Source organism: Notothenia rossii (genome assembly GCF_949606895.1).
Source record: "Notothenia rossii genome assembly, chromosome: 5".
In the NCBI taxonomy this organism is placed as follows: Eukaryota; Metazoa; Chordata; class Actinopteri; order Perciformes; family Nototheniidae; genus Notothenia; species Notothenia rossii.
Window position 1 is genome coordinate 10,648,227 of NC_136903.1, and position 26,391 is coordinate 10,674,617.

The following is a 26,391-nucleotide window of genomic DNA, read 5'->3' on the forward strand; positions in this document are numbered from 1 at the left end:
CATCTTGAATTAGCAAAAAGAAAGGGTTTGTCAGAAGTAGAAATGCAAACAATTATTTCATAAAATACAAGAATCGTCAACATTAGCTGCTTTTTATGTGAAAACCGCAACAAAACACCAAGGATGGGACTATTGGAGTCTGTCACCATTAAATAACAGTGGCGAACTGTCAGGGCCTTCAAGGTATTCAGAGAATACCCTGGAACACTCAGATAAAACAAACAAAACATCGATTTAATTATATAAATAAAATGTAATAAAATGTATATAAAATGAATAAATGAGAATCATATCTGTGTTGTTGATCTGTAATATTATAGTGTTACGTTGATTTATTTGTCCTTCTCGGACCATGCACTACGCATTTCAGTTGTTTTGTGTTAGAAAAGAAAGCAACCAATCAGATCTTGTTCTGGGTCTCTGGGTAGAATATCCTTCAACAAGGCATTCTATATCCTTGATAGAATGCCCTGGCCATTGCACTGAATGAGAGCGTACGTTTGGACTGACAGTTTGATCAACCAATCATATATTGATTTGTAGCCAATGGGCGTATTCTTTCAGAGTTTCCCTCGGTTCCAGGGTACTCTAGTCTAGAAGGCCCGCTAGTTAACTGGCTCCAGACAGACGATCTATGAATGCGACGAAGCAATTCATGCCGTTTTATTGTTTTTAACGTTGAAATGACAAGTGCAACAGGTGAAGATGAAGTTGTTGCGGAATTGTTGTGAGTACCCTTTTCAAGACAACAATTCAGTGAAAAGACGGACATTATAACGCTGGGGGGGGGGGGGGGGGGGGGGGGGGGGGCGGCGGCGGGGTGTGTGTGTGTGTGTCTACAGAAGGTCCAGTTCTGATAGACACGGTTCGCCACTGTATAGATCAGGGGTGGGGAACCTTTTTCCTCTCAAGGGCCATTTCAATTTTTTCAACATCCTCCGAGGGCCGTACAAATTATTGACCTCTGCTTAAAAATGCTAAAATCACAGCCTATTAATTTCGCCTTTCTTTCATGCCGTGCAAAGAAAAAGCAACCTCTTAATCCAGATATTTTACCATGACTCGTGCATGCATGCACGAGCACGGTGTGGCATGACCACCAAAACAGAAAGTATATTGGACACAAGATGTGTGCAAATGTGTTTAGTTTCCTATCCATGTGGACATGATTTAAGTGGGGGGGGGGGGGGATTTTTTTAAAATGTTGAAGTTGTAAGCATCAATCTGGTGCACTTTGAGAGCAACATTAGGAGATCTGTGGATACATCTCTCAACATCCATATGAAACAGAACTGTAAGCAGATTTATTTTTCTTTATGGATATTTTACAAATCACTCCCCTTTCAAACTGTATTCTTGTTTATGAATAACAACTTGTATTTACTGTCATATAGTATTTTATACCCGTTTACTTTATTCTCTTGTTTTTTTATAACTATAATGATCATATAAAGTTGTGTCTTTACCTCACTGGTTGTAGAAAAAGCTTCTTATATTCGTTAGCATAGCTAGCTAACCAGATGCTAAGAACAACAAAGTTATTGATTGTATGATCAGTATGACAGATGAACAGATCGCCACTGGGCTTTCAACTAAAGACACAGCCACGCAAAAACTGCGGCATGTGTACGGCTCCTTATGGGTACTGCCATTTTTGGAAGTGCCGAAGCGACGTTCTGGTGCTCTCCGTCAGAACTGCACCCCTGTCAGACGAGACATATACCACGTGATGACACGTTAGGCTCGTGTTGTGTTCAAGGACCCTGACCTTGGCCAGGAAAAACAGGCACTCGCTTGTTTAATTTTTTTGCCGTACCAAATGGACTACCAAATGGACTCGCGGGCCGTATACGGCCCGGGGGCCGAGGTTCCCCACCCTTGGTATAGATCAATTAATCAGTTGGAATGACGAGCCAAGACTTAGTTTAGTTAGTTCTGAGATCTCGTGGTTACTTTGTGAATAGGAAAAGGAAACTATTAGCTCAAAACACAATGACATTCATAAGAAATACTAGAAAGGTAATTTTTGAAAATGGCCTGTGGGCTGTTTATGTTATTTCTGAACTATAAAAAGAATATGGTTTGGAATTGGTTTAGCAAAAGAGGTTGAAATGTTTGTTTCTAGCTCTAGAATGACTTGTTGATCAACACAGCTTGTTTCCAAATAGTTATTCCCCATTTCAAGCAACTCAACAGCCTTGGCGCTGTCATGTTGGGAGGAATGTGTCCTGTTAAGCCAGTCCCACTGGTTCAGACTAATTCTTTGTTGGACAGCTGTAAATGTAAAGAGAGAAAGCTTTAATCTGTTTAGGCTCATACAAGAAAGGCCCAAGTGAAGCAGAAATTTGAGAAAGGATTTTCAAAGACTCTTCCAACTCAAGCTGAGTTTCAGTGTTAGTAACGAAGTGGTTAACTACTGTAAGATATCATTATCAACTGTATGGTGGTTTATTCAGTTAGTTAGCAGTACATTTTTGATGTATTCTATCATTACTTTTTTGGTAGTTAATAAACATTTTATATTCTGGGCTAAAAATCTAATTTTCCAGAAAAGACTGGAAAATATTTTGTTGATCATTTCCAAATAGAATATCCCTAATTTTGATCATGCACCAGCTCAGGTGTCAAGCTTTTTTCTCTTGTTTTTTGTATTTTCAAGATACTTATCAATGGAAGCAGACTGTAGTACAACCCCCCCGCCTGCAGGTCATGATGTTAAACAAAACAACTGAGATTCCTTTGGGAAAAATGATTCCCAGCTACCCTTCAGCTCTTCCTGAACTCCCCACCTGAGAGGAAAGGTACCAACTTCCTCTCTCTCTGCCTGCTGCCTAAGAGTCCCCGGCTCTTCATTCCAGCGCATCTCTCAGCACTGCCTCTCTTATCCCCACTCCACACTCCGCCAGAGAAGCACCTGAGGGTCTGCACTCCTCCACAGGTATTTCTGCTGAAAGCTATAATAAATCATTTGCCTTTTGTGTCTCTCCTTCTGCCTATTTTGCTAATGTGTTTTCTCTCCTCCATCCTGGTTTTGGAGTTGAAAGAGGCCTACTTTAAATAGGTGCAGGAGTGTGCTAAGATGGATTCAGTGCTCGCAAGTGATTCTTTCTCCTTGTCATCACTCCAATGCCCCATTTCCCCAGGCTGAATAGCACAGGAAGCATAGTGCTGGAGACACATTGTGACAAGTCGCAGGTAAAGAAGGGAAGAAGAGGAAGAGGAGGGGAAAAAGAATAGGATTTGTTCTATATGTAGTAATTGAATATTTGATTCGTAGTCCTCCGTTGACTTGTGTTGCTCTCCACAAGTGTTTTGAGCGAAGCTGCGTATCAAATGCCAGTGACTTTGTTTGTGGTAAAGTGACTCTGCAGGGAAGAAATGATAGTGTTTATTCAAGGGGGAGAATTTCACATTTTGACCAAATTGACTCTGTACAGAGAAATGCTCAGCAGGCCATGTAAATATCAGGAAAGGTTTAATGAAACCAAGAGGGATGACAGTTTCCAAAGTACATATTATCTATGGAGAGGTCACAGTGGGAAGGCGGCCCGCCATCCGTCTGCATTGCTTTTGGTGGCCAGAGAGTCATTAGCCATCATTGGAATGTTTTGGTCAGGGCTTCGTTTGAGCTCAAGCTTTCTTGACAACCCCTTCCCCACTGTGTCGTCCACCCCCCCCCCCCCCCCCCATGCACACACTGACACAGACACATGCACACGTGTACACACACACATTTGCACTCTGCCATCCAGCTCAGTGGTTTGGAGCCTCCTGCATTCAGGGTCGGTGGGAGTGGACTTCCTGAAAACAATGGAATGGACTAATCTGCGGATTTGCTCGTGGATTTGATAAAGGAACATGTTCTAAGCCAAAGTTTCTCTGACCTCTTGTTAAAAACTTCTCATCTCTCCCTTCCCATCCCTCCCACCCCTTGTTCTTTTTGTGAATGGGGGGAGAGTGGATTACCAGAGATGCTGTGTCTCTAATTAAACTATTCTCTCTGTTGCATCCCCCCCCTTATTTCTATACGTCCATCTTCTGTCCCAAAGCAGACAGACAATCCTCACATTCTCTTTCTTTTGCCATTTTGGCACAACTGTTAGTTTGAATGAAAAGGCTCATGCTGATGACTCCTAACAGGAGTAAGGCGCGGCGGTGTCGGGGTCACAAGTCAAAGGTCAATCCTTTCGGGTCAGGCGAAGGTTAATAAGGTGTTTTGTCACTTGAAAAAAAGTCTAATCTCCCTGAGACTCAAAAGGATGCATCTTTCCTTTGGCAAACTCCACAAGTAGCTGCCTACCCCCTTCTCATGCTGTCTAACCCTTTCTTTCATGTCACTCCTCTTTGTAGTCCACCCTTTGTAGACCATTTCAACTAGGCAATACTTTCCAAAGCCATGGTTTGTCCAGGATTCATTTACGGCAACATTTCCTGAGTCCCCCTTTTCAATTTGCTCATCATCTTTCATGGAAAGCTGTCCTGCGCCAGCCTTTTTGAATGGCAAGCTAGTTGATTCCCGTGAAACAATTAAAATTCCAGCCTTTGGCCCTCTCTCCGTGAGCTGTCTTGAAGCTCGGTCGGGCACAAATGCAACTCTGCCGACAGGAGCCCACTTGATGAGGGTATTATTTTAATGGAAAAGAGTCCCCTATTCATTACGTGCATGTGGCCATCACTGACACACAAAGAACAGATAATGACATGAAGCAAAAGATGGCAAGGTGCCAAGTCTGCTGAAAAAATGCTGCCCACTCGCCAAGTTACAGTGCCAGTGACTCAACCAGGCAGCTGCAGACAATAAAGTGGAAACTGGCCTCCTTTACGGTTTTAACTGAGCTCATAAACATCATATTTACATATCAACTATCACTGATTGGACTTGTCATTTATGTGACCATATGATTAAATATTATTTCACTCCAAAGCAAGCTTATTCTTTCCAGCAGTGATAGCCTGCTGGCTGTTTTCGAGGTCTTTCCCAGAAATAGATGCTGCTGGAGACTGGAGCTGAAACTGCAGAATGCATTTAGCATTCTTACGCCCATGTTTCCTGTTTACCATATTGTTTTCTTATGTGGTGCCTACTTCCTTATGAGTGGGCGCTGGGCGGTAGTATCTTTGGATGCATTTCTGTAAGCTTAAAAAATACATCAAAAACATCATAACATAGAATTAATCTTGATAATCAAAACTAGTTCCAACAACTAGCATTCCTTGAAAATTGTGCACAGAAACTTATCAGTGCAGCACATGTGTGAACTCTGTGTTTGGGAAATATCTTTGGCTACTCCTAGGCGGAAACCCACAACATTAGGTCAAGGCCATGTGGTGTGTTGTGCCACTGATGGTGAAGAATGTGACATATTGAGGACAAACAGCCTTTTCCACAAACAAAAATATGGGGAAAGCCCACATTCGTGTTTTCCACTTGTTTGTGAAAGAACCACACTGTTATTGTTTTTCCTGTCATTTTGAATTACAGCACTGTGAGAATACTTCTTGCCTTTCTCTATAATTGTCCATTTCTCTGTGAAAGGAATCCCCGGACATTACTCCACTTTGCTGTGGGAGTACTTATTTCAGTGACTTATGAATATCCATAATCATTTTGGTTTCCAAAGAAGAGTCGTTTTTTGCAGTTTAAGCTATTTCTTTGTAATGACATTTATGCATCCAACATTGCAACATTATAAAAGGCATTTATACCTCATTCACACCAACAGTGTTTCAGGGCCGGTTCGGAGCTGGAGCTTGAAAAGCACTGGGTTTTCCTGTTCACACCGCAGCGGAGCAGCCTCTTAGCTCCGGAATCCGGTTCATTTCGAGCACCAAAAAATTGTCCGGCCAGAGCAAAAGCACCACATACGTCACGCTTACGTCGAGGCGGGGGCGGGGCCAGGGGCGGGATCGACTCCTGAACAACAACAACAAGCCGGCGTTTTATCCAGTTTGTACACAACGATGGAGAAAATTAACAAACAGCAGTGGTCCACTAAAGAGACCAGCTACCTACTGGGAATCTGGTCTTCTGAAGAGGTACAGAGGAAGCTGGAGCACAATCGGCCATTGTTGTCGTTGTCGGTGTCAGCTGAGCCTGTGAGGGGTTTCCGTGTGGTTTGGCTTTATGAAGCAGGCACGCAAACGGTTACGTCATGACGCAAACGATGACGCAATGACGCAGCACCAGTCGGACTCTGGGCAGTGTGAAAAGAGCCGGAGCTAAACCGAAGAACCGGCTCTGAACCTGAAAAGCTCTAGCACGGAGCTTGAACCGGAGTTGCGTTGGTGTGAATGAGGTATTAGGGAAGTGCAAATCGCCATAACAAATATACATTTCACATGAGATACAACAGCATTTTTGATTCAATATACCACAGATGACTTGTAATTTGTCTGTATTTCAAGTAATGACACAACTATTTCTTACAGGATGCATATTTTTATGTTCATTGCACCACATTGTAGACATATAAAAGTAAATTGTATCCTATGCAGAGGCCACTATGAGATCTTTAAAAGAGCCATATTTCCTTGGTGCAAAAAAATACATTTAGTCAAATCAGCTTTTTCCTCTGTTCCTCTTATAATATATTGCTACAGTATATCCATTTTACTCCAGAGAGGATGATATTTTTATGGTGCTCACTAGTTTAAGATATTTCCATTTTATAACACTTTCCCTTTATTGGAATCTCTCTAATACACCAGGGAATGGTAAACACTTCATCTTTCTTTACAGGATCAGTGGAAATTCAGGATTCTTTTGGATATTAGTGTTATCGTAGTCAAGAAAGGGCAAATGAACTGTAACATTTAGTGTTTATAGAGTTAGTTGAAACCATGAGATAGTCTCAGTACGAGACCTACACAGTAAGGAGAAGTTTACAACAGGCTATTTGGGGGGAATTTGGCATAATGCATTAAGCATCTTTCAGAACTAAAAGCAATCCCAAAGTGCTATAGCAAGTGGTGCAGGATCAACCAGCAACATGTACAACAATGAACTTTGTGCAAATTAGAAGACATTCACCTGGAAGATCTATTGATTTTCTAACAAAGAGAGTAAAGAGATGCAGTGATAGGCTAAGGGATTTTGTCTTCATGTGTTAAAAAACCTTGTCGGAATAGAAGGTTGTTTCAAGAATTCTTTGTTTGTTCTTCTCCAAGATTACACACGCAGCCACAAATGAAGTGCTGCTTGGCCCAAAGTGGGCCAGCGAACACAAATAAATATTTTCAGTCACACTTCAAGGCTATGATCAACGTTCAACAATCCTAACAGTACATGCTTTACCTAGTGACAACATTTTAATGTTAGTACCACATATTCTTACACAAGAATGTGTGGTTTATTTTGTGAAGGTTCTGTGTTATTTGGCAAAACAATCTTTAATAACACATTTCCCTGAAATTATTTATTTTAAGACCATTGAAAATGTGTTTCTATACTGAAATGCATGAACCAGTTGTAAAATGCTCAGCGGTGTCAGGCGATGAGTCCTTCCTAGATCCTCAGACTTTTGCACGTTTTAGAGTAATATATAAAGTTCCCTGCTTCTAAAAACTAGCGATAGGATGGTTGTTCTTCTCTGGCTTTCTCCGTGTGGTCACTCATTTCAACGGTGGGTTACAGCTGCTCTGTTTTAGCCGTGGCTCCCAGGCTTCTTGCGCGTCCTGCGGTTTGGTATCACCCAAAGGTGTCTGATGCATTTGGCCGTCGTGCTCGGGTGGCCTGCCCTGCGGTCACCCTCTGTTTGGGTTTCTGCTTCATGCTCAGATTAGCAGCTATCTCCACTGGGCTTTGGCTTTTCCTGGAAGCAGGCTCATTCATTGAGTATTTGCTTATGTTTCAGTGTGAACTGGCACACTCTTCCGCGTTCCAGATAGCCTACGCTCTGAATGGTTCAGCCCGGTGCCAGGAGCCATAGTGTACTTCACTAAATCTCCAACTATTGATTTACAATATCAACTACTGATGGCAAAACCCCTTAAAGCTGTATCGATATCAGGTCTCATCAAGCATAAACACACCATTTCTAAAGACCATAATCAAGTCAAATGACTAGCTATATTTGATACAGAGATTATTGTGTTTATTTATGTACATTTACATGTTTTTGGCCCTTTTTTGTGTCTGGATAACTCACTTTGTTTGAGCTTTTTACTTATTGTCGTCAATAACGATTGTGTCTTTATGGCGTTTGTTGTGTCTGTGTGAGACTTATGCATTTTCAACCCAGTCTCACGGCATTTCGTGTTATAGTCACGGCATTTAATCTATTGATTCGTGTTAACCAACACAATTTTTCCCTTTTTTTCGCGTCACACAGATTGATTTTAAAAGCAATGTATTTCTATTGGTAGTATGTTTCGTGCCTGCAGCACGTCTTTTTGTCCGTTCAGAGGCCTGTACTACGAAGCTGGTTCAACCTAACCTGGATATGTTTGAGTTAGCCGGTTGGCCTAATCCAAAACATACGCGCTCTCGCTAAACGGTCCTACGACGCGGGTTATCAAGTGGATCGCTCAAGCCAGCCGTGCCCTATCTAGTTAGGAGCGCGTTCACATGAAAGCGGTGGTATTTGGAGCATTCAACCAATCACAAACATGGAGAAGCATACTGACAGCGCAGCGTCATACTTCCTGAATGAAAAGTCAACTATATAATTAGACATGAAGAAGTTAAACTTTAAACATCCATGACTTAAACACTGTATCCAGGATAAAAGCCACATGAATACAGCTGGTAAAAGAAAAAGTGTTTGAATGCGTACATTAACAGGTTTATGATATCACTGCCCCGTCTAAGACACGAGTGGATCTGACTTTAATTACATTTGTCTCGAGTGTTTCGTCAACTTAAAATAATACTTCTGCATACAGTATGTGACACTGTAAATGTGGCACGGCCAGATACGGCTCAGCTGACTCAGATAAGGAAATATATGATACATGATGTGATATGCCGCGGACTGTACTTAATGTTACTCTGATCCGGTTACTTATGTTGTGGCAGATATTTAAGTAAGCTTTCTTAATGCTAATGTTATAATAGTCAGATTGCTCTGAAAATGGGAGGTGATATTCTATTAATGTTCACGTTCACACAGTCGGTGATTTTTGCCGGCCGTCTTTCCTGCAACGGCAGCTTTTCTGTATTTCCTTTCTCCTGTAATATGACTTGATCGCTTTAAACTCCGCACAATGAGCTCTGATTGGTCAGCAGGCAGTGCTTTCACTGAGTTGAGCTCTTAGCCTGCAACCTAACCTGGTCCCGACCAGCCGCTAAGCATAAGTTACCATGGAGATCTAGCCTGCTAAAAAGAGAACCAGCTTCGTAGGACCGGAAAGCCGGAGTTTTCCCTGAATTTAGCAGGCTAAGCGAAAATCCTGCTTCGTAGTATACCCCCCAGGTCTTGGAAGACCGGAAGCTGTAGGGTTCATAAAAACATGTTCTTACTCAATATCAAGCCACGATTATTGTTTTTATTTTTAAATCGTTTAATGTCGGACTTTTTTTGTCGTTTGTGAGGAAAGAAATGGGGCTCAGAGCCTCAGAATACTGAAATCTGTATTTTTTAAAATATTTATTTCCTTCTAATTTGTTATTCTTTTCTAAATAACACACTATTATTTACTCACCAATAACACACAATTATCCTTGTTTTTATTTATTTGTTTCATTCCATAATCTCAGGCTTTTTTGGCGATGTTTTAGCCGCAATGCATGTAGGGATATGGTGTTAATGTGATATGAAATCCGAAAAAAAAATCCAAGTTTAGGATGGCCGAAGACACTAAACTACCCAAAATCCCCAGCTATCGTTTAGGACTACAGTCCCCGTGATTAATCTTCAAGCTCTGGGATTGGATGTTGGAGTGGCAGTTCGCCAAGGTTACGCCGAGCGTCAAACAGCTGTTGAAATGGAACGAAACCACGCCAGACTATCCAAAACTGGAATCGAACGCCCCCCCAGAACTACACATGCTGGCTATTGTGTTTCGCAAAATGTCTCGACTGAACGTTTTCGTTTTTCCCACAATTAGAAGTTGCCAGTATTAAACACATTTGTTTGATCAAATGTAAAACATATAATTAATAAATGGGTGAAAATCGCTCGTGTCCATAATGCGCAGCATTAATATATACCCACATGACAGCTCATTGTTACTTTGTAATTCTACTCCACTACAATTCAGAGGTCAACCTGGTATTTTTACTCCACTACATTTATTTGAGTTACTTTGCAGATTCTGATTAATGATGTGAAATATAAACAACCCTTAAAGCAGACTTTAGTTACACCTGAGTAAAATTCGGGGAAGGTGATTATCAAGTGTCAACAATCAGGAGAGATATTTGATAGTTGGTGCTTGAGAAGACTAAACATTTATCTGCAATTGACATGAATGGAAACGAGTAATAAAGTATATTCATTACTCGTTATTCTCTACTAATACTTAATTAAAAACTGTATAATGGCTATTTTGCACATCCCTTTCAAGATGTCAAGATTTTCTAAGGTTAATTGACATATCATATACACAACTACGGTGTATGCAATGAATGAAAAACTTGGGTCACAGGTTCCTCAACAGCACATTACAAGACATCTACCAATATGGGTTTGTACCTCCACCATTAAACTGTCATATTCTGCACATTTCTTATACTATCTACATACATAAGAGTATAATTCATATGTATAATATCAGTTAAAATAAGTGCTTCAACATAGTTAACATTGCAGGAAAGCAATATATTAGACGTTAAGTACTTTGTCAGGCTTAATATTTATCTGTAGATACCCCCAAAGTTTTTTTCTTATTTAAAAGAGGACCTTAATCTAAAGTATTATTTAATGTTTAAATAAAGTTTAATTCGTTTTTCTGTTTTGCACATCCTCCTATTAATATCTTTGTACATCCTGTACTAAACTGTTTTATTGTAGAGATCACTTACAGTTTCTTCTTGATTTTTTATATTCTATATTTCTATCATTGACCTTCTACTTTCCCCCAATGAAAGTATGTACTCTTAATATTTTTTTCATCAAATGTAACACATAAAAACAATAATTCAATAACGTGCTTTAACCACTAGGCGGTGCACACAAGGTACACACAGCTATAATAACTTTGTATTATTAGTGTAGGACACTTATGTATGTACAACATCTGAAGATGTGTAGTTTTATTCATGTTGTCACATAATTTTACAGCATATTGCTATACTATTTCAGACTCAGTATGTACATTCTTATATTCAAAGAAAATCAGTAATATCTTTAAAAACTACAAGTCCTTTTATATCAGCTGTGCACCGTTATGGTGTAAATATAACCTATCTACAAATTAGATCAAATGTAAAAGTCAGCCGAATTAGTGTTGATATTGCAAGGAGACGTATTGTGTGAAGAGAAATTGAAGATGTTGTTTAATTGTTGATATATTTATGATCCACATCAAGTATTCAGTTTCGGCGGCATTTCTTCCAGTTTTTCCAAAGGTGTTCTCATCAGGGCTCTATAAATAAAGAACTATGGCAGATCTGTAATATGTAATGAGGCCGAACCGTGTATTACAATGCCGTTATGTGATGACTTTCAAAGAGAAAAGCAAGAACACTCGGAATTAAGTATTATTTTCTTTTAAAAAAAAATGTCATATCGCATTAACACCATATCCCTACATGCATTGCGGCTAAAACATCCAATCGGCGAGCTTAAACCATAGCTGAGGATCTTGGGTAATCAGTTCAGTGGCTGTGTATCGCAATGATGCCCGAAATGTCCCTTATAGGCCTACGTCTGTTTCCGGTTATTTTTATTTTGAAATTCAGTTCCTGACGGACACCCAAAAAGCCTGAGATTATGGAATGAAACAAATAAATAAAAACAAGGATAATTGTGTGTTATTGGTGAGTAAATAGCAGTGTGTTATTTAGAAAAGAATAACAAATTAGAAGGAAAAAAAGATTAAAAACAATACAGATTTCAGTATTCTGAGGCTCTGAGCCCCATTTCTTTTCCTCACCGACGAAAAAAAAAGTCTGACGATTTAAAATAAAAACAATAATCGTGGCTTGATATTGAGTAAGAACATGTTTTTATGAACCCCACAGCTTCCGGTCTTCCACGACCCGAACGGACAAAAAGACGTGCTGCAGGCACGAAACAAACTACCAATAGAAATACATTGCTTTTAACATCGTTCTGTGTGACACGAAAAAAAGGGTTAAATCGTGTTGGTGAACACGAATCAATAGATTAAATGTAGTGACTATAACACGAAATTCCGTGAGACTGGGTTGGCATTTTACAGTCTTTAATTATCAATATATCCCTTGACATATGATTGCATACACACCAATGTCAAGTGATAATGAGGAATGCCGGGCCCAAAGCTCTGAGTTTTGCATGAGATGAAGCAATATCAGTTGCACTGCCAGACTCGAGTTAGTGATACCCCTCCTGAGGTTTCACCACACAACTCAAACATGATCAATCCCAATAAAGCTGTCACATAGCGCGTTAGGATTTCTCCCTCACTGCCTGCTCATCTCTCCAAAACATTTTGTCAAAAATCATTGACATCTCTCCCTGTGATGTATACAACTTTACAGTACAGTTATTCCTTCGCTAACGAGTGTATCTGGTTCCCGCGAACTGCAGTGAACAAATTAGCGGCGATGATTACACTGCCTTTTTGCTAACTTTATCTGCTAATCTCTTGTTCTCTCGGTTTCATTTACCCTCTCCCTCTCTGTCTACTTGGTGGGAATACATCATTGTCTCCGCAGCTATGTGTTTCAATCTCGCTTTGAGTGATAAGTAGAAGCCATGAGACATGCCAAGTGCTGTTTCCCAGAAGTTTACCAAAGGACGTTGCAGCACCTCTCTCGCTCTCATTGCTTTCATTGTGCCTATTTGCATTCATGATTAGTCTTGCTCTACTGGAAGTGTGGCCTCATACCCACGGCATGAGTCCAACGCCTTTGTTGGGCTTCTTATAATAAATGCAAAGCCTGGCTTTTTGATTGGCTCTATCATTGTCTTGTTAGGTGCTCTGTGGTTTCCTCAGTTTAGAATTGAAAACAAAGATGTCGAGGCTTCTACTCGTCCTTAGCAAACTGAAATAGATAGATGGGGGGAAGAAGCAGATAGCTCCAGATAGGAGGGAGAGAAATCTTCAGTGGCACAAATGTAGGTTACAAAATATGAGCTTTCAGTGAACAAAGACTAAGTTAAGCAATCACCAGCTCTGATATATCATATTCAATACTGTTTTCCAACATTATTTTCCATACAAAATGAAATGCCACTGAACCAAAGCATACATATATTTACATGAATGAATGAATGGGTGAGGCAGTTGCATGGGTTGTCCGGGGGGAGTGAACGCAGCGGTGGTCCAAGCCCACTCATTCTCACAAGAGTGCTGCTGGTTTAGATTTGGAAGGCAGGGCAACGTGCCACGGGCTCTTCTCACCGGGGATGAGCCACCAATCTGAGTTTGTGTCCCACTGATGGGGCTTCCTGACCAGTTGAGGATGTTGTCATCATTGGTTAATGTTGAACTTGCTCATGGGGGGTCACAGGAGCCGCTGCCAAGCAGCCGCCGCAGGCAGAGTGAGGAGGAGGGCCGGAGACCGGTGCCAGGGATGGGACGGACAGAGGTGTGTGGCCTGGGCTATTTTCCATTCTCAAGGGCCTCCTTTCTGTTTTTCATTACTATTTTGATCTTGAAATGAATATTTCAATGATATGTTTTGCTCTTTTAATAACTTTGGTATGATTCATCTTTCTGCAATTTTAGAAAATACACTTATTTGCTATTTTGCAACAATGAATAATTGTAATAGTTTGAAGAGAAGATTGACACCACCTTCAGAATAGAAACAGTAGAGAAAAAAGGCAATACCGACATAACACAGTGCAACATGCAACAGATGCTTTATGCAGTCTTATTCTTTCCACTCCAAATGTGTTTAATTGTTACTTTCATGGTGGCAAGTGGTTTGTCTGTACTTGAGAACATCATCCTTTTCAAAAGCCACTGGCGGATCTTTGCTACACAAACCTCAGGTGATAAGTCATCAACAACCTGCCCTAGTAATAATAAATAATAATGTGCGGAAGCGTCCCTCTTCCATTGCAGCTCTCCGTGCCAACTGGAGAACACTTTGTGTAAATCTGCTACAGAGCAGACCTGATATTAGACCTGTGTTTATTTGAACAGTTACAGAGGAGCAGGTGGCTGGGGTTTGCCACATTACAGTCAACCCTGTTAAGTTGTCTTTGAAAAGTGTAATAAACCCTCTTCCAAGCACTTTCCTGTGCTTGTATAAACATCCGAGGATTTACTTATTGTCCTATGTGGCAAATCCTCAAAATCTTGCACCTCAGCAGGTAAAAACAAACAGTAGAACGGTATTTTCAACAGTGTTTGACCTACGTCTGCTCAAGAGGAAGAGCGGCTACAGTAGAAGGGCTATATTTACTCTCCTGGGAGCTTTATGAAAGAAACCAGCTCTTACACCACAGGAAAGGTGTCATGGTTTAGCAAGGTGTGGGCACAGCACATTCCTGGCATGGCATGCGAACTCGCGGGTGGAAGCCACCCTGCTACCGGCCCTCCTGCGGCTGGTGGATGGAGGCTGGTGGAAGTCGAATGCCCAGCTTCAGGGATGGGTTCATGTTGGGGTAAACAGAAAGGGTGACTCACTGCGAGTCCAGACGAATGCCACCCGAGACCACAGACAGATAAGTCTGCCGCACTGTGTGTCAGCCACAGATGATGTAACAGGAGTCAGAGCACCGCTCCCCTCACCCCCCCCCCCCCTCTCCTTCACTATGCTGTGTTTGTCATCTGCTTCTTTGCTGACAGCTCGGACCAGGTTAGACCACGCCAGTCGCCACAGAGTTCCCCAAATCCCTCTTCTACACGCCTCTTAGTCACTCCAAGACTAAACCAGCTGATTCCTGCTTGACGCTAAAATAGCAGCATTATGTGATTGCCATCTGCCCAGCCAGACATGAGCTGTGTTCAATAAATTCTTCTTTTTCGGCAGACACCCTGCTCTGAGATGTGAATTCAGTCTGATGTTTGTCATGCTCCATTTTCCCTGTATGTTTAGTGAAACAGCTAAGTGAGATGCCCAGCAGCACTCACATTACCTACATACTTAGCATTCATCAGTCAGGTAGAGAGAGGAATGTGTTCACGGCAGTCTTGGCTCATTTGCACCTCAGATATCACACCACCACCATGCCTTCAAGAATAACAATCAGAAGGAAAGGGAAACATGCTGCTGTATTCCCATGGGAAAAATGAAGGAGGGAAAACCTTTTTCTGTGGTTGTGGTGGTCGTGCTGACCTCATGGAGGACATCATGGGATGATCATTGAAGGAAGTAGGAGGTCAGCTATGGCACCTCATTATTGTGGGTGTATATTGATATAAATGAATGTGTGGACGGATGTTCATTGCCTGCTTACCATTGGTTATAAAGTGTAACGCATCCATTTTCATTTTTCATAAAGGGGGTTTCACTTCATAACCTTTGAAATGGTCAGGCATTACACTGGCTGCAATTACAGGGGGAGTTTTTACTTCTAAATCAATCATTTTTACTGACAAGTTTTACAACTGTTAACATGGTTTCTGAATAAAATAATCATAGAAGCAATTATATAGATATAATTCACTGATAGAAGTAGAAAAACGTCCAATCCATCAAATCTGTCATTGAACTATGTGCAAACTTATAAGAACTTTTAAAAGAAGGACCCCACATCAAACACTTATTGGTGTGTTGCAGTGCTTTTGTACTGATGCAACCACCATGACAAAGTTATCTGTTTTTCTCCATTTACATTTTCAACATATCATAACCAAAGATGGCGGCTCAGAGAAATGTAAACAAGCATAGTCAAGCATAGCAAATGTTCATCTTCATAAGAGTATTGATGCATTTTAGAATATAATATATTCCTTCAAAGAAAACGTGTTTTGCTACGTCTCATTAGACAAGTGACTTCTGAGCGAACTCAATCCACTGATGAAAACCATGTAAAAGATGTATGTTTTTTATAAACTTCATTTTCTTCATTGTTAAATTTGTGTTTTACTTGTTATGTGTGCAAATAAAAGACACAACTAAAACTATCTTTTTGAGAGGTCGTTGAGTTGTCTTATGGGAAAAGGTGATTAAGACATTTCCCTCTCTACATGCATATTACATTCCATTTACTTTAATTAAAACTTCTATTAAAAAGCAAAAGAAAGTCAACACTGAAAAACGTGCAACGACATCAATCTCATTCTTGCATGCTTCCTCACCAGCGTGTGTGTCCTCGGGCTCATCTGCCGTGTCTTTTTCAGCTCAAGCCCACACACCAACCTAAATGCACACATTTATCTTCACGTTTCTGTAATGGGATTATGCCAACACTTCAGCGCTGCAGTGAAAGTGTGTATAGGGGGCTGGAAGCAGTGACAGCTGGCTTTATGTGGGTTACCATTACCAGCAGGGCCAGTAGAACGCAGCTCTCAACACCAACCAGCAGAGCTGCTGAGAGGGGTCCTGGAATTTACACGCATAATTATCACTCTCTGCTCCATGGCTTTGAGAGGCTCACTGTACGTGTGTGTGTGTGTGTGTGTGGGTGTATGTGTGTGTGGGTGTGTGTGTGTGTGTGTGTGTGTGTGTGTGTGTGTGTGTGTGTGTGTGCATATTTGTGTGTGTGTAAGCCGTATGATGGCATGTGTGGTTTTGGGAACAGTGTCACGTTCAATTGTATCAGCATCACTCACCTCTCCCCTAATTCATATTTTGGTTCGAGCCTCGCTTCTGTTTGTTTTGACAATTCAGCGTGGGAAACACAAACATACAGTGAACTGCTAACTCCCTGTTTGTGTTTTTCATACCTAATATGAATCTCCTTGTATTCTGGAGTATCACTGACAAGCACTGTCTTGTGTTTCTAAAACACAACACCATTAATAAACTTGATATAAGCAGGCAGCGAGCTGATCTCTGGGTTTCTTGCTCTAACACTAGGTGTCAGTGTCGGGTCTAGCTCTCAACAGACTTTCCATCCTCACTTCATTACTGAATTTAAAACGTCTCGCTGAACAAATAGATGACAGGATAATAGTTGTAGATGCTCCGTTCAAATGTCACTTTTGCAGATCTTGTTAGGGACGAAATAGGCCAATGACATGACAGTATAATGACTATTCATTCGACCATATTGAAAGTCCCTCATACAACAAAGACATGCAGTAGAGGGTTATATGTGTGTTCGGCAATAAAGTGTTTGAAGTTTGGTTCTCGCTGATTAATTAATCAATTAGGCCTGTACTCTTCTCCGTCTCAAGTCTTATGAAACACTCTATAAAAAGGCCAAACACATCTTTAAAACAGAATTCCTCTTTTAAAAGTCATTTATAGATAAATACAACTGGTTCACATTCCTTTCAGAGTCCATAAAATAGAACCAGATATCATGGTCTATTTGCTATTGTACTGTTAAATGGGGTAAATCATTAAGCAGGCGGGTGCATGACCTGTTGAATGTGCTATTTTTAAATACAGTTACGCTAGCACCTCAACCTTTTCCTAGGGCCTCGCTGTGCTGATAAGGACTGAAGAAAACACCCTCCTTTGCATTTCCATGGCAGGGTAGAGAGGAGAGGAAGATCTGCAGAATGTCAGCAACATATTGCTAATCTGTGGAGCAACACCACCCAGGGAGAATGTATCTTTCCTTCCACATCTGACCGCCTTCACTTCCTTTCTTCTTTGATCACGTCTTCCTTCACCCCATTTCATCACAGCCGTTTTTCCTCTGGTCTCTCTCCTCATGCTTTTTTTTGTAATCGTTAGCTTGGAATAACCGCACAGTTGTTTTTGGCTCAGGGTTTCACGGTAGCTCAGCTTATGATGATTATTCAGATTAGTTCATTCTGGATGACAAGGTGTTGTTACTGGAACAAGGAAGAGGATTGGTGTTTCCTGGTTTTATAAACCGAGACAGCCTCAAGGCATTGTAGCCAGCTCACAGCAACTAAATGCGGCACTTTCTTTTGTATATGAATGAGGCACTGAGCGGGTGTTCTGCTGTTGCTGGGGGGAGTTTTTGTCTATAACTCCATAGTCTTAACCACTCAAAGACGCATGGTAAAAAATTGAATGTGCAAACTTTAGCCAAACAGGAGCCCTCGTTAGAATGCATTGTTCACCCCTTTCATCCACTTTGCTACCACTTCCACCCCATTCTTCCTCTACTGCTTACCTTGGATACTTAAATACTACAACGTTGTGGCATCCAGTTGCAGTGAAACGCAAGGCTTTTCATACGCTTCCAAAAAAGAAAGAGAGATGGTCAAAGATCTTCAGCCATTTGTCCTATGTATTGATTGGTTGAAACTCCAGCAACACGTACTATGTAGAACAGGTTTTATTGTTAGTCCTGTTGACTGTTTCCGAAATATAAAGAAAGAAGGACGATCTCATGGGCCTTTCAAACAGTAAAGGTAGGAAGGAGGAGGAAAATGCAAAAAAGCAAGGAAATCCTTTGTTGGATGGTGATGGACAGTGAATAATAACCCTGAACCCTGATGTATTTTGGTTTAGTTTCTGTCCGCTTTTACGATACGATACGATATTGCTTTGTTTGTCAGATCAAGTCTGAAATTTGACTTGCGTCACAGCAGCTCCATGTCCAACATCAACAGACAAAGTATCCAGACACAATACATGAAACACAAACAACAAACATTTAACATAACAGCACAATCAGTGAGAGAAAAGCTGCTCAAAGAACCTTCAGCGTGCATTTGATCTGGGATTTAGCTCTGTGTTTACTGTGAGGATTGACTGATGCACGAAGGAGTGCTTCAGTCTGACTTTATTGAATGGTGGGACCCTGTATCTCCGATTAGATGGTAGCAGTTCATATTCAGTGTTCAGAACATGGTTTGGGTCAGAGATGATGTTGTTGGACAGCCTCACTAGGTTGTTATGATAGGCTGAGTCATAGAGTCTCTGACAGGGTTGACCAACAATCTTTGAGCAGATTTTTATCAGGTGGAGCAGTTTTGATTTTAAAGCTGCTGACAAACATTTGTACCAGGTAGTATTGCAGGGGGGGGGGGCTACATTGGTTGTGATGGCAGATGACAGGGATTTGTTAACCTTCACAAGTTGCTCTCCACTAGTGAGGAAATCAGCATACCAGTAAATCAGGTATGGATTTACTTCCATTTTGGCCATTTTTGAAACCAAGATGTCTGCTTGTATTGTGTTGAATGCTGATGAGAAGTCTAGGAAGAGGGCTCTTGCATAGGTGTTGCGTTTATCTAAATGTTTAGTGATGATGTGAACCAGAGTGGCCACAGCATCTTCCGTGCCGCACCCTTGTTTATAGGCAAATTGGTGTGGATCCAGTTTGTCTTGTGTTGTACTGATAAGAAATCGGAGCAGAATTCTTTCTAGTGATTTCATAAGCGCTGAGGTGAGGGCTATTGGTCTGTAGTCCTTATGTTCTTTTGGGCATGGAATTTTGGGCAGCGGTTTGATGTGTGAAGTTTTCCATGACAGAGGGATGGTGTGCGTGTCAATAGAAGCCTGAAAGATGGGTTGCCACACTGGAGCCAGCTCAGTAGCAAAGTTTTTCAGCAGAAAACCGCTGCACCCATCTGGCCCAGCCGCTTTCTTGGTGTTGGTGCACTGAAATGTTTTTCTGACCTCTTCGACACTGATGGTCATTTTGTCAGAGGAAGCAGGTATTATGGTTTCGAGCATTTGAGTGCACTTTGCAGAATTATCCAGTGACTCAAAACCAGTGGCGAACCGTGTCTATCACAACTGGACGTTCTGTAGACGCACACACACCCCGCCGCCGACACATTCCTCCCAACGTGACAGCGCCAAGGCTGTTGAGTTGCTTGAAATGGGGAATAACTGGAAACAAGCTGTGTTGATCAACAAGTCATTCTAGAGCTAGAAACAAACATTTCAACCTCTTTTGCTAAACCAATTCCAAACCATATTCTTTTTATATTTCAGAAATAACGTAAACAGCCCACAGGCCATTTTCAAAAAGTACCTTTCTAGTATTTGTTATGAATGTCATTGTGTTTTGAGCTAAGAGTTTCCTCTTCCTATTCACAAAGTAACCACGAGAGCTCAGAACTAACTAAACTAAGTATTGGCTCGTCTTGCTAACTGATTGGTTGATGTATTTAACAGTGGCGAACCGTGTCTATCACAACTGGACCTTCTGTAGACACACACACACACACCGCCCCGCCTTTTCTGGTGTGATCCTTAACATACTGTTGGAACCCAGGTAACAGTCTCTAGGCGACATTGGTTCATGTCCCCGAGCACTATTGCCGGTGCATCGGGGTGGCTGAGTTGCAGCTCGTGAACACAGTCAGCGATGGAGCCGGCCGCCAGTGACGCTCTGCCGCTGGGAGGCACGTAAACAACAAACAGTAAAATACACCCGAATTCTCTAGGCAGATAGAAGGGTCTTAACGTCATGCCGAGAATTTCTACGTTGGGATCACAGGTTTTACATTTTACTGAGTATGATCGGCACCACAGATCATTAATATACACACAAATACCGCCTCCTCTGGTTTTCCCTGAGTTCGCATCCCTGTCTGCTCGAACAAGGGTAAATCCGGGTACTTCAAAGAGAGATTCAGGCATCGTAGATTGTAGCCAACTTTCCGTGAAACATAGTAAAGAGGCCTCACGAAATTCATGACAGTACCTTGTGTATATCCTTAATGTGTCCACTTTGTTGCTCAATGAGCGCAGGTTTGCGAGAATGATGGATGGAAGTGGTGACCGGTTGAATCTCCGCCGTAGGCGATTCCGAACGCCTCCCCTCCTTCCTTGTCTCTTTTTCCTGATGTGTCTAAGCAGCTCCCGAGGGATGTCATCCAATAACGAAAAGCACAGATGGCTTGGTGTATTCGTAGGAGGCCGATCGCATTGTAGCTCCAGCATAGCCTCGCGGCTGTGGCAGCGTAGAGGCCGGGGCTCCTCGCCGTACCTGTTCGTGTTGTGGCTCAGGTGTGTTTTGAAAAGTTGTATGGCCAGACATGGTCCGCAGAAAGCAAAAGTAATCCAAAGGATCAAAAGCATGGTCTCTCAAAAATGGTGTGTCATACAGACAAATAACGTTAGACAATAATTAGCCCAAAAACAAACAAACAAAAACAAAACACAAGACGGACGGAGCAGCTGAGACGCGGTGCGCAGCTGAGCAGCGCACTTCACGCAACCCTCGCATCTAATAAAGTAAACACCAATATTGAATTGTAAGCCAACAGCAAACAGTTCATAAGATAATAGGATGCCCTAGCTCCTGCATCCTCAAATGCCTGCAACCCTTGATGAAACAACCAATAGTAAAAGGACAATGCTTAACTGTATTAGGGGGCACACTTCCTCACTTCAATCAACCGGTAGTTATTTCTCTTAAAACTAAGAAAGCATTATTAACAGTTTTAAATCCAGCCTGCTGTTTTACTTTCCCCTAGGTATTTTACCCCCAGGGAATCAGTCCAATAACTCTCTTTCTATGAGTTATGTTGCCTGATTTTACACCACAAGGAGTACTACTCAGCATGCAAAAACTGTTGTAAAATGGCTCTGGAAGAATTTTGTGAAATGAAATATGTTGATGCCAGCAAAAACTAAAAGGTTAGTTCTATCTCTGAATCACAATTTGTAAATTACTCATTGCCCACACTGTTCTATGTTAGCTTTAATATCTTTATGTGAGAGATAGGGAGATAGGAGACCTGGATGTACGTACATCCCTCACCAGGAGGTCAAGGGTTCAGTTGGTACTCCATGGTGATGCAGCACAGTGCATGACATCTGCTGAGGAGGAAGCCAAGTGCGTGGTAGTCATGGCCACGAGGAAATTGACCCATAAACAGTGTTTGTTTTTGAAGCACACGCACACTTAAGGTAATGGCTAATCTCTTATCTGAGGAATCACACAAGTATGTTTTCCGAGTTTAAAAAAGACGTGGGGATCCATGTGGAGCCGGTGCCTAAATGGAGTTACATGCTTTGCGCGTCATAGAGGAAATTGCAAGATTATGCCTTAGGGCTGGCCAGTAGTAATTACTGAAGAAGTGGCCTATAATCTGTGGTTGTTCTGTGATGTGTGTGAGTATTACTGTGATTGTGTGGAGGCCATGATGGCATTGTTGCACATCTTTTTGTACTCTTCTATAAAGGTTTGTGGCCAGTCCCATGCGTATGATATCCACCTCACACCTCACCTTTAAGATAATTGTAGGTTTGATATATAATATGAAAAAAGTCAGTTGCTCCTACAATGTTGATATTAAATAGAGAGATGTGCAGACAAAGGACAACTCATTTTAAAGGCCTTTGAAGGACCTTGTTTATTTTGAAAATATAAAAAAAACGTTTGGACCGACATCAATGGAAGTGAAATTGGGCATCAACTTTTAAACCACACAGACAGGTGATGTGTATACTCATACAAAATGAAATCAAGCTTTTCATAAGTAGCCCAAGGATGATAAAAGCCCCTTTAAGAAGGTCTCACCTTTGATCTCCCAAGATCAGTGGCACACGTTTAATTACTTACCAGTTTTTTCTTGGCTCTTTCTTTGTCTTGCTTTCGTCGCCTTTCCCCTTGGCTCCCGTTTATACATCAGCATTAAGAAGTCTCTGAAATGATTAACAAATATAAAGTTATATTTGCCATCCAATCATAATTTTGGTATCATTAAGCCTTGATAAAAGAGCACCTGCTCTACCTGCCATCAGCTCCTCATGTGCTGGGTGCAGCTGCTTCCTCGGCCGACCCACTACTGGTTCAGTTCCAGGCCCCGGAGCCCTTTACCGTCAACACTCACTCACAGCTACCGCATTAAGGTTGGTGACAAATGACCCCTAAGGTCATGGCTCATCATAACACCACATCATAGCACCTCCACCAGCTCATGACAACTCAGGGCAGCTCAGAACATCTCGTTCCAGTCACAGCTTTGATGCGTGCCAGCCTTATTAACCACAAATGGAGGCTGAGTGTTGGATGCATCTGCTGATTGTGCAAATAGGGATTTCCCAGGCGGAGAGGTGAGGTCATGAGGTCAAAACAATGCTGAAATTACAGGGAGACGATTAATGGATTTACGATTCCTGACACCTGTCTCTGAGTCACACCTTGTGCAAAATGCTTATTTCAGAATATTCTGAAGACCGTACATATATAGTAACCCTTGTGTTAACAAAGAGAAATAATGGTACACAAAAAACGTCACCTAATGTTGAATGTTTCCCCAACCCTAACCATATATGATAACTGAAATATCACCAACTAATACAAGTGTAAACAAATAATAACACCTACAATTATAGGAAATGCTTCACTAGTTGGCAACAAACTGTGAGGCAAAGAAGTTATAGACCCAAGTTAAACCTCAGCACTTTAACCTCACCTGCTGTTTCAATATAAAACACCATGTGCTGGAACACAGTGTAAACATCAGCCTGAATCTGCTCACCCCAGACTCCACATAGCTTGAAGTAAATTGTAGAATGTATGTTCTGTACACCTGAGCCTGACTGACACTGAATCTCATTTTACTGGGAGGCATGCAGTTGTCTAATCCAAGATGCTCACGTAACATCTCAGATGTTTTTTTCTCCTTGACGCTAGTTTTGTCTCTTTCACGTTAGTTTGAAAAACAATAGCCTTGTTTAACCCTGCTGGAGTACAATACATACAAAGCATTTATTTATTTGTTCCTATATTTGTATAGTCATTTGGATTTTTGAATGACCTGAAACGACTCTAAGACTCATCCCATTTGGGCCTCTGATTTGGCTTTAATAAATAACACAAACCCACTGTATTAGACTGGCCTGCCTGATTTTTGCCTTTATGTTGTAAGAATTGTTACTCTACGTTTGTTTTGTTGCTTTTATTATAAAACGTTGTGTCACATCTGCTGTGTAAAGCAAGTATTAAGCTCTTCCTGATACAGTTTTACTCATAAATGTTCCCAGCTTTATTCCATCTATTTCATGGCCTCTGTTTAATTACTTATTGTTCTACATGAAAAAAGAATGACGACAGCTTTTTTGGAGAGAAATAGGCAAGAGGAGTACAAGAGAAGCGAGTGTTTTGTGTGAGAAATGACCTTCTGCGTCTGTCTTCAGCCTCTCCTGTGATTCCCTTCCCATTGGCGCTGATTTATGGGCTTGTCTGTTGCCACGATACGGACGCTCACAGTGGTTTTTTATCACTCTGAGTGGACGAGATGCACTGCCAAACCTTGTCTGGACTCTGTGCCAAACCCTAATGCGAGCACAACATGACCTGCAGTAACTGTAACTCAACCTGCCAGTCTAAGAAAACACAAGCATCAGCCAGTGAGGGTGCTGCATGTCAAATTCGGCACGAACTGGATCAATAACCTGATCAAATAACACCACTAGCCAATGGACTATTGTTAAACGACCAAAGTGTATATCTCCAGCAGAAGACTATACTACTGCTCTCTTGCTACGCTACCTATCCGCTAACACGCGGGCTAATTACCGGATAATGACTTAATGAGAGCTGCGGGTTTGACTCAGCAGGAAACAACCGTTCTGTTTTACATCCAGTGGCATGCTCCTGCAGCATGACTCACCCCTGCTTGGCCCAGTTCTTGGCTCCATGCATGCTGGGAGACGGTGCACAGGCCTGCCTGCCTGTCTGCCTGACTGCCTGACTGATTGACACAGGGACCGATGAAGGGGGTGTGTGTGGTTTTGGAGAAAATGTGGAATTAAGGGTGAGATAAAGTACGGTACAGATGATTGTTCAGATTTGAAGTGCAATGAACTGGCTTTAGATAGGGAACAGGGAACAGTAAGGATTTGTTTAAATCCTGCAGGACATTTCTTCTAAGATGCTTTTCACTTCTTGTTTAAATGTTCTTATTTTTCTATGAATTATTGGAGCTTAGTCTCCCTCACAATATTTGAAATCATGTGTGTATCCATAGAACAATGATATAGAGCAAAAACTGTTTTACATGTCTCCGAAGCCTCAAGATATCTTCTATTATCCACTTCATGTTTATGGTGCTATTCTTAAACACAGACAAACTTGATATAATCAACACTTACATAAAGGACAGTGTTGTGTAATTGATACAATAATCTGGATAAAACATATTCTTTGCTGGATAATTAGAAAGTGAAATCAATAAAATGTCATGAACTTCACTTTATTCTGTTCTTCAAAACTAATTTCCAAAGATCTCTGGTATTAACACTGTTCACTACAAAAAGAAAACATCTCAGCAGTCCACCTCCTGGCAGGAAAAAGGACCGGGTCAAGCAATGTTTAACCTCTGAGTTTCTATAATCCTTCCTTAATGCTGGCTCACTCTTCCACTTAAATGGTCTGCATGTCTGAAGCTAAGCTGACAAGATGGAGGTATTGACATGAATCCGGCAATAAAGGGCTGCCGGCTTCAGTTTGTAATTCCCTCACAGGCGAGTTGGCTTATGCAAATAGTAGACCACCCGTTACCACTGAAGGATTACAGACCCACTGTAATGAGCATTCAGTCACTTGAAATGACAAGTTAGGAAGAAAAATTGCAGTTAACGTGAAAAAAGTTCATTTTTAATGTATTTTAAATTATAAAAACTGAACAGTAATACATCCACTTTTCAAACCAACATGGTACTTTTAGAGTAGAATCCCACCAATTGAAAGCCCACCTACAGCACTAAATAACTTGGTTGTAAGTTAATAAGAGGCAGCTATACTGTAACAATATAGATCCATCAACAGATAGAGGAAATGACTGATTGAGCTCCTGTGTGTGTCCCATGCAGGACTGTTGTTGGAAAGCTCGGCACTCAGGCGCATCCACTCTCCCTGGATGAGAAGAAGGCACACCTGCAGTCGCGCCATATTTCTCTCTCATCACTTCCACTGAGTGTCATCCACCAGGACAAACACACTCTTCTTACACACTTGGATGCTAGATGTGGCTGTGTGTGTTATCTGTGCACATGTAGCCACAGGTTACGTCAAGATTGGGTTCTTTTTATGGCACTTTTATTTGTTTAACCCTACACAAAAGACACAGTCAGTAAAATCTTTGCAACATTAAGAATTTAATGAAAAGTCTCTTTGTGGAAGAAACCAGGGGCGGACTGAGGGGAAAAAGTGGCCCGGGGATTAATTGACAGACAGGCCCACTTAATGCGCGGCATGTATCGGCTGGCCCGGCGACGAAAGTATGTTACTTAACAAAAAACCCTATGCATTTTATGTTATTTTGGACCATTATTCATATAGTAATCAC

At 41.4% G+C, this 26,391-nt stretch overlaps 1 long non-coding RNA gene across 1 annotated transcript; it reads left to right on the plus strand.

The window, feature by feature from the left end:
• Positions 1-109: 109 nt before the first annotated feature.
• On the plus strand, positions 110-26,044 carry LOC307041833. Its single transcript, XR_013808903.1, has 4 exons — positions 110-727; positions 2,660-2,938; positions 3,038-3,195; positions 25,916-26,044. It is a non-coding gene; the product is annotated as an uncharacterized lncRNA (long non-coding RNA).
• The last annotated feature ends 347 nt before the right edge of the window (positions 26,045-26,391 follow it).